The sequence below is a fragment of the Erpetoichthys calabaricus genome, chromosome 16 (assembly GCF_900747795.2).
Source record: "Erpetoichthys calabaricus chromosome 16, fErpCal1.3, whole genome shotgun sequence".
Lineage (NCBI taxonomy): Eukaryota > Metazoa > Chordata > Cladistia > Polypteriformes > Polypteridae > Erpetoichthys > Erpetoichthys calabaricus.
The window spans coordinates 94,789,736-94,807,255 of NC_041409.2; the positions used below are offsets into that span (position 1 = coordinate 94,789,736).

A 17,520-nucleotide genomic window follows, 5' to 3' on the forward strand; every position below is an offset into this window, starting at 1 on the left:
GAAGAGCTTTAAAATGTTAAGAGCGGTATTTAGTATTGTATTCGGTAGTTGAGCTGAAGAGGAGGATCTGAGTGAGCGAGGGGAGTGTAAGTCTGTTGGAGATCAGCGAGGTTGTGAAGAGCTTTAAAATGTTAAGAGCGGTATTTAGTATTGTATTCGGTAGTTAACAGGGAGCCAGTGAAGTTGAGAGAGAGAGAGAGAGAGAGAGATACGTTCAGTGGATTCAGTACAGGTTATTTATCCTAGCAGCAGAATTTTTAATTAGTTGTAATAGATGGCTACGTTCTTGTGGGATACCAGATAGATTATTACAATAATCGATATATGAGGTGACGAGCGCATTAACCGATAGTTATGTTCTTATGCAACACAGAAGTATGAAATATAATGTATGACACTGAAGTATGTCTAGAAATGTTTCAGAGATGGAAAAAGGCAATCCGAGAAACATTACTTATATGGGAAGATAAAGAGAGAGTACTGTCTAGAATGACACCCAGGCTCTTAACCTGGGAAGAGATGTTTGTGTTAATATTGTTAATTAAAATAGAAGAATGGTTAACCTTAGCAAGTGTGGATTTAGAAGCAATGAGGAGCACCTCAGTTTTATTGCTGTTTAATTGGAGAAAATTGTGAGTCATCCATGACTTTGTGTCTTGGAGGGAAAAAAGAAGTGGATTTAGTGGATATTTATAGCGGTGTGTCATCAGCATGACAATGAAATAAGATATTACCAATTGGGAAGATATAACGAAGAAAACGAAGTGGCCCCAAAACAGAACCCTGAGGAACTCCCCGAGTAACGACTGCATTCTCAGATTTAAAGCCCTTTACTTGAACAAATTACATTCTACCATTTGGAGGACAAGGCCACAGACTCCAAAACTAGCAAGTCGTTTCAAAAGTATCTGATGAGATATGGTGTCACATGCAGAACGGAGGTCAAGAAGCACAAGAATTGATAAAAGTCCCATGTCAGCTGCCCGGAGAAGATAATTTGTGATTTTGACCAGGGCAGTTTTCTGTGCTGTGTTTAGGACAAAACCCAGACTGAAAAAAACTGTTCAAAAAGGTTATTCTTTGAATAATGGGACTGAAGTTGGGAGAACTTTAGAAATGAATGGAACATTTGAGATAATAATAATTAATAATTGTTAAGGATATTAGGGTCTAAACCAGGTGCATTCAGAACTGGAGTAATTGCGGCTGTTTTTAGTGAGAGGGGGGCCGTGCCTGTAGTAAGGGAAGAGTTAACTATAGTAGTTATCAAGGGGGAAATATGTGACAGACAGAACTTAACAAAGCTTGTAGGTATTGGATCCAAGTGGCATGTGGAAGAATTAGATTTGGTTATAGGCTTCGGAAATAAATGTCTTTAGAACTGTGTATGTATATATGTGTGTGCATATTTATTAAGAATTTCAAAAACAAATGACATCACTTTTCTACATAGTCACCTTCCTTTGTGATGCAATTTTCCCAGCGTCGTACCAACTTTTTAATGCCATCAGCAAAAAAATGTTTTTGGTTGAGCGCGTAGCCACCGCTGCTTTCACATCATCATCACATGAAAAGCGCTCCGCATCCGTCGTACTATTACGGACGTTTTCAAACATTTCAATCACTCAGACGACTCTACGAGAGAGAACTTCATCTCCATACTGAGCACACATGCGGAGACGAATTTGTGCTCCCGACACGCCTTCTGCCCACAAAAAGCATATGACAGGACACTGCTCCTCTTTGGTGCAGTTTGCAAGTTTTTGCAGCCATCTTCACCACAGGGTGATGACTCGGATACTAAACTGCAAGGGCAGCCGACTGGCCAGACAGAACTAGTCACATGACCCTCTCAGACACGACCAATCGCTACTCCTCCCGCCTTCACTGGTTCCAAGGAAAACATAAAAGTGCGAAATCTTTTTGAATGACCCTCGTGAATATATACTGTGTGTGTGCGTATGTGTGTACAGAAGCACACACTCTTTATCTTACATATAAACGTCCACACGTGGAAGTGTGTGTCTGTGTCTGTCTGTCTGGCCCAGAAATGAGCGGTGGAGTCGGGTTAAGGAAACAGAAAACTCGCTTAGCTGCTAATACAAGTGAGGCCATCGGCAAAATGAAACCTCCTAGGAGAGAGACACCCAGAGTAGTTCCTTTCAATTTACTGACATTTCTATTTTTTTTCTGATGATTTTAATAGTTTCTAGGACCCTGGGCTTTTTACAGCATGGGCTATATACATATATATATATATATGATGGTTGTCTGGGTTCCGCGCAGAATTTTATCGTTTGTCGAGTGTCAGCCTGTCGAAACGTGTTCTGCTGTGTAGAGGGATTATTCAAGTGGTTGCATGTTTTTGTTCAGATGTTTTGCTCCCTCTCTTCCTTCAGAATGAACACGAGAAGCAAACGAACGGAGAGTGCGCAGCCGGCGCTAGCGGCGAAGCTCCTGAATCCGTGCGTGCGTGACTTTCGAGTGACGATTTTTTTACGACTTTTCTGATGATTTAATCTGCTCGGTGGAACGCACCATGTTTGCCATCTTTTTCAACATCGATGGCATTGTCGTGTCAATTCCGCTGATGGAGGGGACAACTGTCACCTCTGAGTGGTACACCACTCAGTGCCTGCCTGACGTTTTTTCTGCGATGGCTAGAGGCCGGTCCAAGAACTTGCAAAGGCACTTTTTGCATCATGAAAATGCGCCAGCCCACACGGCTAATGCGACGAAGCATTTCATTGAAGACAGTGGTGTCAACGTTTTGAACCCGCCACCCTACTCGCCTGATCTTGCACCATGTGACTTTTGGCTCTTCCGAAGGTGACCGAAACCCCTGCGAGGCCACAACTTCGAAACTCGAGAGGAACTGATTGCAGTTGTCAAAGAACAGCTGGACAACCTCCCAAAGACAGCCTTTCGAGAGTGTTTTGCGGTGTGGGTCAGAAGAGCCCAAAAGTGCATTGATGTTGGCGGTGAATACTTGGAAAAAGTTTAAAAAGGATCGAATGTACATGAGAAAAATATAAAAAAAAATCCTTGGCTACTTATTTCGAGTGATTCCGCGCGGAACCCAGACAACCCTTGTATATATATATTATAGGGATATTGACAACACCTTTTGACTACTGTCAAATTAGGAAAAGGAATGGCTAAAATAAGTAATCCAGTCAATGCATTTGCACACCCACTAACAAAATCTGCTGTTGTAAAGACAAGTGGATGACAAGGATCAGATTTGTACTTAAATGGAGTAGTTAATCCTGCCTTTAAAACTCGCTCTTGAGGTGTTCCTGAAGCAGGTCCAGGTTTTGTGATTTGCCCAGTGAGCTGAGTAACATTAGAACAAATTGTTTTTGATGTGTGTATCCTCCAAAGATTTCAAACTGAAATATAAGCTGACTTCCATCTGTTTGGCAGTTGTACTATGGCTGGCATATTTGGGGTTAACGTTTGTGATGCAACGCCTCTTGGAATGCGTTCTGTAGAGCATGAAATAGTATGGCACTTCACAGACATTAGCATTGCTTTTGAAAATCCTATAGCAAAATCTATATATATCAGTCATATCATTGATTGTATTTCATCAGTTCAGTCAGTCATCATACAAGCCCTGAACAGATTAAATATTATATACACACACACACACACACACACACACACGAGATTAGACAGGAGTCCCCATGGACTGTGATGTTTGCTGATGACATTGTCATCTGTAGCGATCGTAGGGAGCAGGTTGAGGAGACCCTGGAGAGGTGGACATCTGTTCTAGAGAGGAGAGGAATGAAAGGTCAGTAGGACCACCAAGACAGAATACATGTGTGTGAATGAGAGGAAGGTCAGTGGAATGGTGAGGATGAGGGGAGTAGAGTTGGTGAAGGTGGATGAGTTTAAATACTTGGGATCAACAATACAGAGTAATGGGGATTGTGGAAGAGAGTTGAAGAAGAGAGTGCAGGCAGGGTGGAATGGGTGGAGAAGAGTGTCAGGAGTGATTTGTGACAGACGGGTATCAGCAAGAGTGAAAGGGAAGGTCTACAGGACGGTAGTGAGACCAGCTATGTTATATGGGCTGGAGACGGTGGCACAGGAGACAGAGCTGGAGGTGGCAGAGTTAAAGATGCTAAAATTTGCATTGGGTGTGACAAGGATGGACAGGATTAGGAATGAGGACATTAGAGGGTCAGCTCAAGTTCGACGTTTGGGAGACAAAGTCAGAGAGGCGAGATTGTGATGGTTTGGACATGTGCAGAGGAGAGATGCTGAGTATATTGGGAGAAGGATGTTAAGGATAGAGCTGCCAGGGAAGAGGAGAAGAGGAAGGCCTAAGAGAAGGTTTATGGATGTGGTGAGAGAGGACATGCAGGTGATGGGTGTGACAGAGCAACACGCAGAGGACAGAAAGATATAAAACAAGATGATCCGCTGTGGCGACCCCTAATGGGAGCAGCCGAAAGAAGAAGATGATGTAAGATACTAGACATTTTAGGAAGTACTCTTAAACTCCCATTAGATTTTTGTGAAATCGACACTTTAGAAAATGACAAATTTGAAAGCTAAAACAAAATTACTCACTCAGTGGTCAAGATGTAAGCGTATCCACAAGAGGAATCCCCTTCTTGATTGCTTGCAAGCCTTTGTATTTATTTCCTTGTAAAAGTGACCACTTCAGCTGTGGTGTTGTTGGTCTGCAGTCCACTTCTGGATGGTCACTTCATGCAGTCTTTACAAAGAGAAACTTGAGTGAAGAGCAGCAGTCGCCGTGACCGAGCGATCAGATATCGCAGTCTGCCTCCTCCACGTCACTCGGCACCTTCACAGGAAAACTTCCGTCTCTCTCTGGTCTCGACTTTCTAACTTAGCTCCCTCTTGACCTGCTGTCATCCATAGCTGTGCTCCTTCTGACAAGTTTCTGTGCTTCCCAATCACGGTCTTCCTCATGGACTGATATACTGTGAAAGAAAATCACAATGAGATGTGATGAGACGAAGAGTTGGGCAGACAATTGAGGTAAATAAAAACCAACAGGGGCAGCCATCTCTTTGAGCGAGGAAAAACAAAGGATAACATGATGGAAAGAGAAGGCTCGACTCAAAAAGAGCATTGAGTAATACACAGGCAAGAACCTTCATCGTAGTGCGCAGGGTGAAAGAATACGGACCGCGGGAGATGTGTCATAAAAGGCATCACAACTTACAGCTGGCCGTAGTAAAACCATTTGGAAAGCAATTTGGAAAAATAGCAGACAGGCTGTTAATAAGAAATAGCGCAGAGATCTCCAACTCCAGTCCTGGAGGGCCGCAGTGGCTGCAGGTTTTCATTCTAACCCTTTTCTTAATTGGTGACCAGTTTTTGTTGCTAATTAACTCCTTTCCCATTCATTTTAATTGACTTTTTTTTTTTTTTTTTTTTTTTTTTTTAAAAAGATTGGTTCCCCTGAATTTCTTCATCGTTCCTCTAAATTGCTTCATGTCTTCCCTTAATGAGAAATGAAATGTGAAGTGAGGGAGCCAACAGAAGACCAATTAAGTCAGGGCCTAAATCTCCAACCAATTTCACTCTAACCAGTTGCCTAATCAGGCGCCAAGTCTCATTGTTAAATTAAACCCGTTCTTTAATTCCATGGCTTGTTGCTGCTCTCATTGTGCAATAGCAAACATTTCTGAAATTGTTGATTTTCTCTTTTCTATTCAAAATGTTTTATGGACCTGAGCAGATCAACATTCCCGAGACCTTCATCGTTCTTTATTTTCAGATATTGTATGATGGATGCCAGTTTTGGCTCATTTTGTATCTCATTGTTTGACTGCTAATTAAGGAAAAGAAACAATTAAGAGTTCTGAGTCTTCAAGAACAACGCAATTAAAATGAAGGCCACTAATTAAAACGGTGAGAATGAAAACCTGCAGCCACTGCGGCCCTCCAGGACTGGAGTTTGAGATCCATGAAACAGTGAGACACAGATAGATGCTAATGCACCATATAATAAATTATGAAAAATGGACCTTTAGTAGAAGCTCAAGAAATATTAAACACATCAATTACTAAGAAATGAGTTATTAAAAGTATCAAATGTATTCAACAGGATTCAGACAATGTTATGTTAGAATGTTTTTCACCGTGAACGCTATTAAACTTTGTTTCAAGGACCTGTACAATATAGGAAACACTTGTAAGCACATTGTAATGGTATTCAGCATGAAATTTTATATGCTTTACACTTTATTTGTCCAAGAGATCAATTAATCTTTACAGTGGCATGAGAGAAAAAAAAAAAAAAATGTGTATATCTTCTTCTATAATACGCTACCATGGCTGTTCGTTTGTCTGTCTGTCCAGGATTTTAAATCACCTGTAGCTCGCAATCCGTTTCACCTATTGACCTGAAATTTGGTACACTTATGCTATGTGATGTCTACTATTCACTTTCGGGGTGATGATTTTTATTACTCTTTTTATTTTTATTTTATTGTAGAATCAACTCTCGGCAGCGCGCAGCTGGGCGGCCGTGCGGCGCATGCGTACGTGTGCCATTCTCATCCCTACCACCTTCGCCATCACTTCCCCTACCTCTTCATATCTTAAATCATTCTTGAGGCAGATTAAAGAATTAATTAAGTACCAGCTTAAGTGAAATATTAAGGAAAACGTACTAAGTAATTGCAACACAAACACTGACTTAATCAGTTTTAACGCGAAAAGATGCAAAGCAAGAAGAGAAGAAGTGGGCTGCTAGGGTGGAGAAAAGAAGAGCTGCTCAGGAAACAGCAAGCGCATCAACCTCTGAGCAAACGAATGATAAAAACATACAGAGAAAGAGGAGGAAAACTAGGAATGCTCAAGTCAAGTGGATTCACTGCACGTTATCATGCAATGTGCCATTACTGGTATATTATAATAAGCGAACAACAGCCCTCCAGACAGACATAAGAACTTCTAGCTTGGATAATGGAGAGTGTCTACTGTCAAGGACAGCCTTTTAGGTGGCCGTAAGATGGCAAGACCAATCCAGATGGACCACGGGTTTACATTTAAAAGGCATCCACATTTGAATACAGGAGGTCCAGCTTGCTGCGTCCACTAAACGAATGTGCTGTTCGGAGGTCTGTTCCATCCAAAGTTGGTGTACTGGGCTGGCCAGACAGACTGGCTGGTAGTGAGGTCCACCAAAACAACAAGCTAATAAAAAAAATCAGGAGTGGTCTCCCCTCGACTTTCTTGTATACTCAGATATGGGAATGGATATTTGAGGAATAAACCTCAAGACAATGGATTACATTTTTATATTATGTACATTAAAGAACCATCAACATCAAATTAAATAATATATGGAACAATTATTATAAAAGTGAAGTTGAATAAATCAGACTCTGCAGCTGCGTGAATGAAAGGTAAAGTACCTCTGGTTAACGGAAATAGCCCAAAATGTTAATAGAAATCTACGTTTTGTACCCAATACTTGTATGCAATATTTGGTTGGCTCAAGTTAAAGTGTACTCAAGTTATCGTGTTTACACACACAGACATATTTCCAAAAACGGTATTTCTGGACTCGGGGTGGTCTAAAATGTCGAGATTCATCAAAATCTCAAAATGGAATTTTTGGAGGATTCCAATACTTGCCCTATACTTTGTATACGAGAAAGCGAAAAGGGGGCAGACTCAGGAATGGGACACACTCCGGACCCCCTGGAGGTCGTAGCAAAGGGGAGAATGAAACCAAAACTGAGTGGCATTCTGAGCAATGCTGCACATCTTCTCTGTGACCCGCCAACACCGAGGACGTTCAGCCGCAAAATTCCTCAGCAGAAGCGTGTCGGGGAAACTACGGGGGGCTCCTTTATGCCAACAGAGATACGCCTGTGTAGCGCCTCACTAGGCCTGGGACTTCCACATCACTTTTTTTTTTTTCTTTCTTTTTAAATGTTCTTCCTTTTTAGTCATTCTGGTGTGTGTGTGTGTGTGTATATTTTATATATATATATATATATATATATATATATATATATATATATATATATATATATATATATTACATTACATAAGTTCTATCTATCCATATTAGTCACTAGGGGGTGCTCCAGCTCCCTAAACACCCGACACAAAGGCTTTTGGACACAAGTGTAAAAGCACAAAGAGATTTATTCATGGGAAACTCTTCCAATAAGCGTTTCCCACAGCACTAAGCTCAATACAAGCATCAAATAGCAAGCAGACAGCAATACCCTCTTGGTCACTGCCTCCTCCACGCAAACTTCATCTACCTCCTCCGGACTCTGGCTCCCCGAGCTATGGTAGGCAGCTCCTTTAAAATAATTCCCAGGAAGTACAGTACTTCAGGGACCTGAAGCACTTCTGGGTAAGGTGGGAGCACCATTAAGTAAGGCCAGTTGGTCCCCACAGCACCCCTCCTTGGTGATACCCCCGAAACCGAACGGGGCTGAACCAAAGAACTCCAGTCCCCATGATGCCCTCTGTGAATCTGGGGTGCGGTCATCTAGCATTCCAGGGGAGACAATGCCCTGTGCATGCTATCTCCTCCTGCCCCTCACATCACATTGAAAGGCACTATATGGTACACACAGTAATTTAAATAAGGAGAAAAAAGAAAGTAATTAATAGTTTCCATGACAGTGCTCACAATGACAGGTACTGTAAATGATACGGAAACACTGCAGAACAGGGCTTACCATGAAAGGCACTATATGACACAGGAAAGAAACAGACAAAGCACTGGGGGGGCTTTGTAAACGTGCGCAGCGTGAAAGGCGACATGCAAAACGACTAAAGGTAAGAAACAATTGGAAAGCATTTTGCGGTCGAGATGCAGAACTGAAGCAAAACAAACGAATACAAGAAAAAAAGTGGAAGGTGTCACAGCCGCACTGTGGAGGAGCGCAGAGCACACTGAGCAACTAATGGAGGGAAGGCCTGAAGTTCTGAAGTCCTTTGCTTCAGTCGCTCCATTTTCTAATCCAGTTCAGCGTGATGAGGAGCAAGCGCCCATCCTGGCTGTGAGGGGAGTACACAGTGGGAAACCATTCACCCACATCTAATTATATAAGGCAAATGAAGAGGAAACTCCACACAGACACTGGGAGAACATGCAAACTGCACACAGATGGAGTCCAACTGCAGGATTTGAGCCCAGGACCCCTGAGCAGTTAAACACGGAGAGACAGTTGCGATTTGTAAAGTCACTATAGAGAATATAGAACAACCTTAAGCAAGAGAGTGAGGGAGGAGCATTTTTTATTATTATTATTATTATTATTATACCAAAAATGTCTAACAGGAATGTAAAAGTGCAGTGCAGACGATTGGAGGAGATGGAGAGAATGAGTGGATTGTGCTGTGAGGTAAATACTTGTGCTGCATACCGTGAAGCCATCCAGACCAAAGCGTCTCTTAATTATACAGACGACATTATTCATAGAAATGGTTTTATCTTGAATTCCTCACCCAGAATAGACTGTACCCCAGCACGCTGTACACACGGGGGGAGTGGGGGTGTGTGACAAGAACAGCACCAGGAGGAAATGCCCGCGGTCCGCAAGTGTGGTGTCCTCCACTGGCACGGCTGCCTCATGCTACAGAGAACAAAATAATGGGCCCGGAGTAAATGCTAGTGTGCTGTGGCAAATTACACAGGCCGTGGCTGCTACCCGCCTCGCGCTGGCACGGCGCCTGGGACTCGGCAGTGCTCAGGAGAGAGCGCGCCCATTTGTTTCCGCACCTCTGCTTCCCGCTCGAAGGCTCTCTCGCCAGACTTTGTTTGACAACGTGCTAATTAACTCCAAGGCTAGCATTCACACGCAGGCCAGAAAACAAACCTCGGGGGGTGGACCCTGTTCTCCATGTCGGGATGAAAGGGCCGTGCCAATTAATCCGCACAGTCAGGGTTTGGTTTTTTTTTTATGTGTACCTTTCATGGCAAAAATGCAACTACAAAAGTATTTACCATGTAAAGTGTAACACCAGGGGCCACTTATGGCGCGCAGGTGGCGTGTGGCAGGACATCAAGGAGCTCACTGTGCCACTCCCACGGCTTTACAGACTGTTTTTTTATTGCTTTACTCTTCCTCTCAAATGGAATGGTGAGGATGAAGGGAGTAGAGTTGATGAAGGTGGAGGAGTTTAAATACTTGGGATCAACAGTACAGAGTAATGGGGAATGTGGAAGAGAGGTGAAGAAGAGAGTGCAAGCAGGGTGAAATGGGTGGAGAAGAGTGTGAGGAGTGATTTGTGACAGACGGGTATCAGCAAGAGTGAAAAGGAAGGTCTACAGGACGGTAGTGAGACCAGCTATGTTATATGGGTTGGAGACGATGGCACAGGAGACAGAGCTGGAGGTGGCAGAGTTAAAGATGTTAAGATTTGCACTGGGTGTGACAAGGATGGACAGGTATAGAAATGAGGACATTAGAGGGTCAGCTCAAGTTGGTCGGTTGGGAGACAAAGTCAGAGAGGCGAGATTGTGTTGGTTTGGACATGTGCAGAGGAGAGATGCCGAGTATACTGAGAGAAGGGTACTAAGGATAGAGCTGCCAGGGAAGAGGAGAAGAGGAAGGCCTAAGAGAAGGTTTATGGATGTGGTGAGAGAGGACATGCAGGTGATGGGTGTAACAGAGCAAAATGTAGAGGACAGAAAGATATGGAAGAAGATGATCTGCTGTGGTGACCCCTAACAGGAGCAGCCAAAAAAAGTAGACAATGACTCTTCCTGTCAAGGAGAACAGATGATTTCTGTGGAATACGTATTTACATAAATGAGAACAGCTTTGGCACACAGAGAGAGAGAAAGAGAAAAAGCCATTGCATGCAAGACTGCACTGTGAAGAGCGCCCTGCGCAGGACAAGCACACGGGTCGAACCTCTCACCAAATACTCATTAGCCAGCAAGACGCACAATGGCCGGTATTTCTTCAAAGAATTATTTAAAAAAAAAAAAAAAAAACAAAATACAATATTCAGCGGAGACTCCACTTGACAAACACGCATGTCCCACTCCTGCAGTTGTCTTTTCATCACCATTCAACGATACCATGCGAGACGTACTTTTGGTTCATAAAGCAGGTCTTGGAGCCCTGGATTGAGCATTTAAGGCTCCTAACAAATGTGTGTCTCTCTAGGGTCTCAGCGGAGTTCACCTCATGAGCTTTCAGCTGCTAACATAGCACAACAAAAAAAAAAAAAAAAAGAGTTCTGCTGCCTGCATCTCTGCTGTCCGGGGTGTAACAAAGTGTGCACCTAAAACTCTCTGGGGCTCACAATACAGAAGACACTCGCTCTGCAGTCCGGCATGTGGTGGACATGGAGGTCACTTGTCTAGTATGTCACAGTATGGAATTGCGATCTACAGTCCAACATGTCACCGTTAGTGGACCTGGAGGTCACTTGCCCAGCGTCTCATCATATGGACCAGAAGCTCTGCAATCAAGCATGTAGTAGACATGGAGGTCACTGGTCCAGCATCTCACAGTATGGAATAGCGATCTGCAGTCCAGCATGTCACAATTAGTAGACATGGTGGTCACTGGTCCAGCCTCCCACAATGGAATACAGATCTGCAGTCCAACATGGCACAGTTAGTGGACCTAGAGGTCACTTGTCCATCATCTCGCCATATGGACCAGTGGCTCTGCACTTCACTGCCTCACAAGATATGTCCAGCAGTTGTTCACTCCAGCATGTAGTAGACATGGAGGTCACTGGTCCAGCGTCTCACTTAGTGGACTTGGAGGTCACTTGTCCAGTGTGTCGCTGTATAGACCAGGAGCTCTGCACTGCAGGATGTCACAGTTAGTAGAGATGGAGGTCACTGGTCCAGCGCCTCACCTTATGGAATACAGATCTGTAGTCCAGCATGTCACGGTTAGTGGACCTGGAGGTCACTTGTCCAACGCCTCACCGTATGGACCAGGGGCTCTGCACTTCTCTGCCTCACAAGACATGTTCAGCAGTTGTTCAGTCAAAAGTCTTACTATTTGTGTAGCTGAAGTTCTCTAGCATCTCAATATAGGAAGTCTGGCTGTCCCACCCAGTGTCTCACAGTTTATGGACCAGGCGCCCCCTCATCTGATGTCTCACTATGTATGGACCAGCAGGCCTTTAATCCAATGTAGCACAGGTTTTAAGACCATGGCCTCTTTGGGTTAGTGTCTCACAATGTATGGAACAGCAGCTCTTGTGGATCTGAAACTCTCAATCTGTGGACCAGGGGTCACTAGTTCAGTGCCTCAGAATATGGGCCAGGAGCTCTGCAGTTCAGTTCCTTTTAAGTTATTAACAGTAGCTCTCTAGTTGAGTGTCTCAGTATAAGAGGTTAGTGTCTCATAACATATGGACCAGCAGACCTACAGTCCCAAGTATCCCAGTATCTCTGGACCAGTGTCTCACACAATATGAAACAAAGTCCCACTGGTTCACAGACCCCAAGTTTGTGGACCAGAGGGTCACTGGTCCCGTATCTCAAAATATGGGCTAGGACCTCTACAGTTCAATATGTCACAATACATGGAATATTTGATTGTTTAGTCAAATATCTTGTAGCATGTGCACCTGAATCTCTCTGTTTCAATGTAATGAACTTCACTATAACTAATAGAAGTGCCCAGTGCCGCCTACGGGGTAGGGCACCAACAACAATTCACCAGGATATGGTGTCCCCCTGTACAAATCGGCAAAAGTTGTTGAACATAGGTTTAAAGACATGGATATGCAAACCAGACAAACCCAAGCTGAAGAACTTGGTGCTGCCCAGAGCGGATGGGTGTGGACTACATTTTGTAACAAATCATACACCAGCCTTCTCTGTGCAAAATTTGGTGGCAAGAAGGTCAAACGGTGTGGATCAGCATACCGGACAAACACACAATCGGCTTTATACGGTGTATTAGATGTATAGCTGTCCAAATTAATGTCTCATAATAATATATGGACTGTCTCGCAATATGTGCTTCAGTATGTGAACAGCTAGCTCTGCCATCTTGTGTCTCAGAATGCCTGGAACAGAAGCAGCACTTTTATTTGGGGTCTCCTATAGAGCATACCTATGGGATATTCTGTATAAAACAGCTGCTGTCTAGTTGCTCTTTGGTTCAACGTCCCAGTATAAGATATCTAGCTGTCCTACCTAGTACCATACAGACAAGGTCCTCTCCAGGCCAGTGTTTAAGTGCATAGGATATGCCAGGGAATCCATCTTGGTGTCTTACAGTAGTTGGACGTGAAGCTCTGTGAATCAGTCTGCTACACCGATCCCTCTCCCACTTGGACAGAGGCAGTGGTGCTGTAAGAATTATGTTTCTAGACTTCTCTAGCGCCTTCAACACAATCCAACCTCTGCTCCTTAGGGACAAGCTGACAGAGATGGGAGTAGATTCATACCTGGTGGCATGGATTGTGGACTGTCTTACAGACAGACCTCAGTATGTGCGTCTTGGGAACTGCAAGTCTGACATTATGGTCAGCAACACAGGAGCGCCACAGGGGACTGTACTTTCTCCAGTCCTGTTCAGCCTATATACATCGGGCTTCCAATACAACTCAGAGTCCTGTCATTTGAAAAGGTTCGCTGATGACACTGCTATCGTGGGCTGCATCAGGAGTGGGCAGGAGGAGGAGTATAGGAACCTCATCAAGGACTTTGTTAAATGGTGCGACTCAAACCACCTACACCTGAACACCAGCAAAACCAAGAAGCTGGTGGTGGATTTTAGGAGGCCCAGGCCCCTCATGGACCCCGTGATCATCAGAGGTGACTGTGTGCAGACCTATAAATACCTGGGAGTGCAGCTGGATGATAAATTTGACTGGACTGCCAATACTGATTCTCTGTTCAAGAGCCGACTATACTTCCTTAGAAGACTGGCGTCCTTCAACATCTGCAATAAGATGCTGCAGATGTTCTATCAGACGGTTGTGGCGAGCGCCCTCTTCTACACAGTGGTGTGCTGGGGAGGCAGCATAAAGAAGACGGATGCCTCATGCCTGGACAAACTGGTGAGGAAGGCAGGCTCTATTGTGGGCACGGAGCTGGACAATTCGACATCTGTGGCAGAGCGACGGGCGCTGAGCAGGCTCCTGTCAATGATGGAGAATCCACTGCATCCACTAAACAGGATCATCTCCAGACAGAGGAGCAGCTTCAGCGACAGACTGCTGTCACCGTCCTGCTCTACTGACAGACTGAGGAGATCGTTCCCCTCCTAAACTATGCGACTCTTCAATTCCACCCGGGGGGGTAAACGTTAACATTATTCAAAGTTATTGTCTGTTTTTACCTACATTTTTATTACTCTTTAATTGAATATTTTTTTTTTTTGTATCAGTATGCTGCTGCTGGAGTATGTGAATTTCCCCTTGCGATTAATAAAGTATCTATCTATACAAACTGGGAGCACTTAAGTCCAGGACTTCACAGCACATGGATTAAAGTCCATGAGGATTGTCTTATAATACAAACAATAGCGCTGGCTGAAATGCCACCCCACCTTCGTGACGATTCCCCAGTGATACTTTTTGGCTGACGTCGTTATCCAAGGCAACTTACAAACACCATTGGTTTCATTTCTTTTGGTTTTCCAGTTGAAGCACAGGCAGGTGATGTGACCCGCTCAGGGTCACACAGTGTCAGAGGTGGAATTTGAACCCACACTCTCAAGGTTTGAAGTCCAAAGCCTTAACCGCCACATGGTCTCAATATGGACTATTTGACGACCTACCTGCTGATCTACTTTGAGCTCACAGACTCGGTACTTTGGGGTAGAATCGTCCGGTCGAGCGTTTCTTCGCTCTTTTAGATGATCGGATATCCCGGCATACGACTTTCTAGCCGTGTCATTTTCAGACGCTCCGGGCATTTTACTGTTCTTTCCCGTTCACAGTCATGACATGTCACGTCGATTACATGTGCGCGTTTACTTTGCCTCGTCTTTGTCACACTTTGCCCTCTTTCTCGCGCTTATGTAACCGGCAACGGTCCAACTGAAGCGCATTAGTGAGATGCCAGCGTTAAACAAACAACCAACCGAAAATGGATTTAGGCAGACGATTACGTGGGCTGTTTACGGGCACAGATCGTGAGGTCGCTCGGCAGTTTCTTTTTCTTTGCCAGGTCATTTCTAAGGGGAGGATCCCCTTAGTGCCAATCAATTGCCGTCGTGCCCGATCACTGATAAAGTCGCAATAACACTCGCGCGGAGACAAATGTATCCATTTACTTATTATGTCATCTGAGGATTTACTTAAAAATAATAATAAAAAACATTCGTCGGTCCTTCTCGTAATAACTTCATAAAGTGTGCGCATTTTCAGCCCGACAGCAGTCTGCCCCGTACAATTACAACCCCCCCCCCCCCCTTTACTATCTCTTCCCATTTCCCAAACTGGTTACTGACCTGGAGCCGCACACTCGGACACAGGAGAGCCAGCAGCGGCCCTCGGACACACGGAGCTTTCGGTCACGCAGGGGACACAGCAGGCTGCGCTGCGCTCCAACTTTCGTTTTTTTTTTTCCTTTTTGCCTGTAGGTTCAGGGATGGGCTGGGAAGTGACGTCAGCGGCCTTTTTACAACTTCGTGAAGTGTGTGCGTGTGAAATCGGGGAGGAGGAGAGTCGGGACAGGGAGAGCGTGCGACTTTGGGGACGGACACCGGATAGCATCTAAAAAACAACGAGACGGCACATGAAAGGGGGGCGGGGGAGGAAAAAAAAATCGGGAAAGCTTGCGAATGTTATTCCCACAGCCAGGAAAAAAAATGGCCTAAAATAAAGGGATCACTTTTACATTGTTATACCCTAGGCTGCCGAGAACTTTCCGAGCTGTTGCGGCTAAATGTCATTTGATTAGCGTCTTTATTATCGAACGACATCTAAAGAATGATTTAAAGTAATCCGAATTGTATTACTAACTCCAGAAAACAAGACTTTATATTTTGTAAACGACGGAAAGGCAGCCCTACATCCATTTTTAAAACGACCGATTTCTGGAGAACCGGATTCCCCCAAACCCCCAATAGCATCCCTAGCGGAAAGCAAAAGTGGACGGGACGCCAATTCATAAACGAAAACCCTTAAACACCGCCGAATAGCCACACTGGACGGATTAGCGACAATATTGTGACCCGCCGAATAGCCACACTGGACCAATTAGCGACAATTGTGACGGTATCAGGTCCCTGAGCCCAACAAGCCCACCCGACCTACTTGTCCACATTGACCAAAAGTCGAAATGTGAAGGTCCTGCACTCTACTAGCCACGTCTCCATAGTGTGTCCAGAACTCTTTATGCAGTGAAAAAATTTGTCCGAAATTTGCCCTGAAAAAGTTTCCAATATTATGCCCCCGTGTTCGTGTAGTGGAATTTGCTGCTGGGATCTTCCATCTTCAAAATAATAGTCACTTTTCTCGGTGGTGTGGTTCCTGGTAGACCGATTGCTTGACAAAGAACCATTTCATTCTGCGCTTGAAATATGAAATTGGGTTCTTTGAGGTTTGAAACGTTTCTTAATTTGTGGACAATCCAGAAGTCTTTAATGTCTAACAAGTGACCTGGCAGGACCCCAACAGGTCCAGAAAATCTGATTTGAATCGGGTTTATTGTATACAGCAAAAGGCCTTTAAAAAATCAGGAGATCGGTGTTTGTAAATTTCTTTACCTATTCATGGACCGCGAGATCTAAAGGTTCTTTATGGAGCCTTCATGTGACTGGTTCCCCTAATGCCCTTTATTAAGCGTATCAAACTTTTAAAATTCTAATCACTTCAATCATGGCACCTCTTAATTTCATGTCTGCTTAAACTGAACGGGCTCCGCTCCCTCAGTCTCTCCTCATTCGTCGTTCTTCTCGGGCGCTGCGGTGTCTTTTTTGTAATGTGGAGACCAAGGGCACTCCAGGTGAGACCGCACTAGTGTGTTATAATTTAAGCATAACCTCCCTTGACTTGTCTGCTGCACATCAAGGCGCTATATAACGTAACATTTCTGCTTCTGCACGCGGTCTAGATGTAGTCAGTGATGACGGTCCTTCTCATTAAGCAGTACTTTCAAGTTTCAGTCCTCCCAGTGTGTATTCAAATCTCACATTTGTAATAAAATGATGACATTGTATGTGTCCAAGACCCTCTGTAACAATTTAGCCGATTCCCCATTATCTGCCCTCCCGCCTTGTCTGGTATAATCTGCACACTTAAACAGCTTAATGATTATATTCTTGTCCAGATCATTTATGAATATGAAATAGCGCAGCGGCCCCACTGCTGACCCCTGCTGGACACTATTAACATGACCTCTGATAAAGTTCCCTTCACCCATCATTTCCTGCTTGTGCCACTTTTGCCCCCCGAATTCCCATTTCGTTTAGTTTGATCACTAACGTTTCACGTGGCACCTTCTGAAAATCAAGATCAAAAATATATGGATTGCTTTTGTTGTTTCCTCATAATTCCAGCAGATCAGTGAAACACGACCCCCCCCCTCAAAAAAAAAAAAAAAAACCACACACACAC

At 44.2% G+C, this 17,520-nt stretch overlaps 1 protein-coding gene across 3 annotated transcripts in view; it reads right to left on the reverse strand.

The window, feature by feature from the left end:
- The window catches only part of cdc42ep5 (CDC42 effector protein (Rho GTPase binding) 5), a 61,506-nt gene that overhangs the window by 5,946 nt on the left and 38,040 nt on the right, over nt 1–17,520 (reverse strand). For 2 of the 3 annotated variants that reach the window (XM_028821504.2, XM_028821505.2), the window contains exon 2: nt 4,585–4,961. The gene's annotated coding sequence lies outside the window, so the exon portion shown is untranslated. Of the gene's footprint in view, nt 1–4,584; nt 4,962–15,410; nt 15,696–17,520 lie in introns of those variants that run through there. The other variant, XM_028821503.2, reaches the window with a different exon arrangement.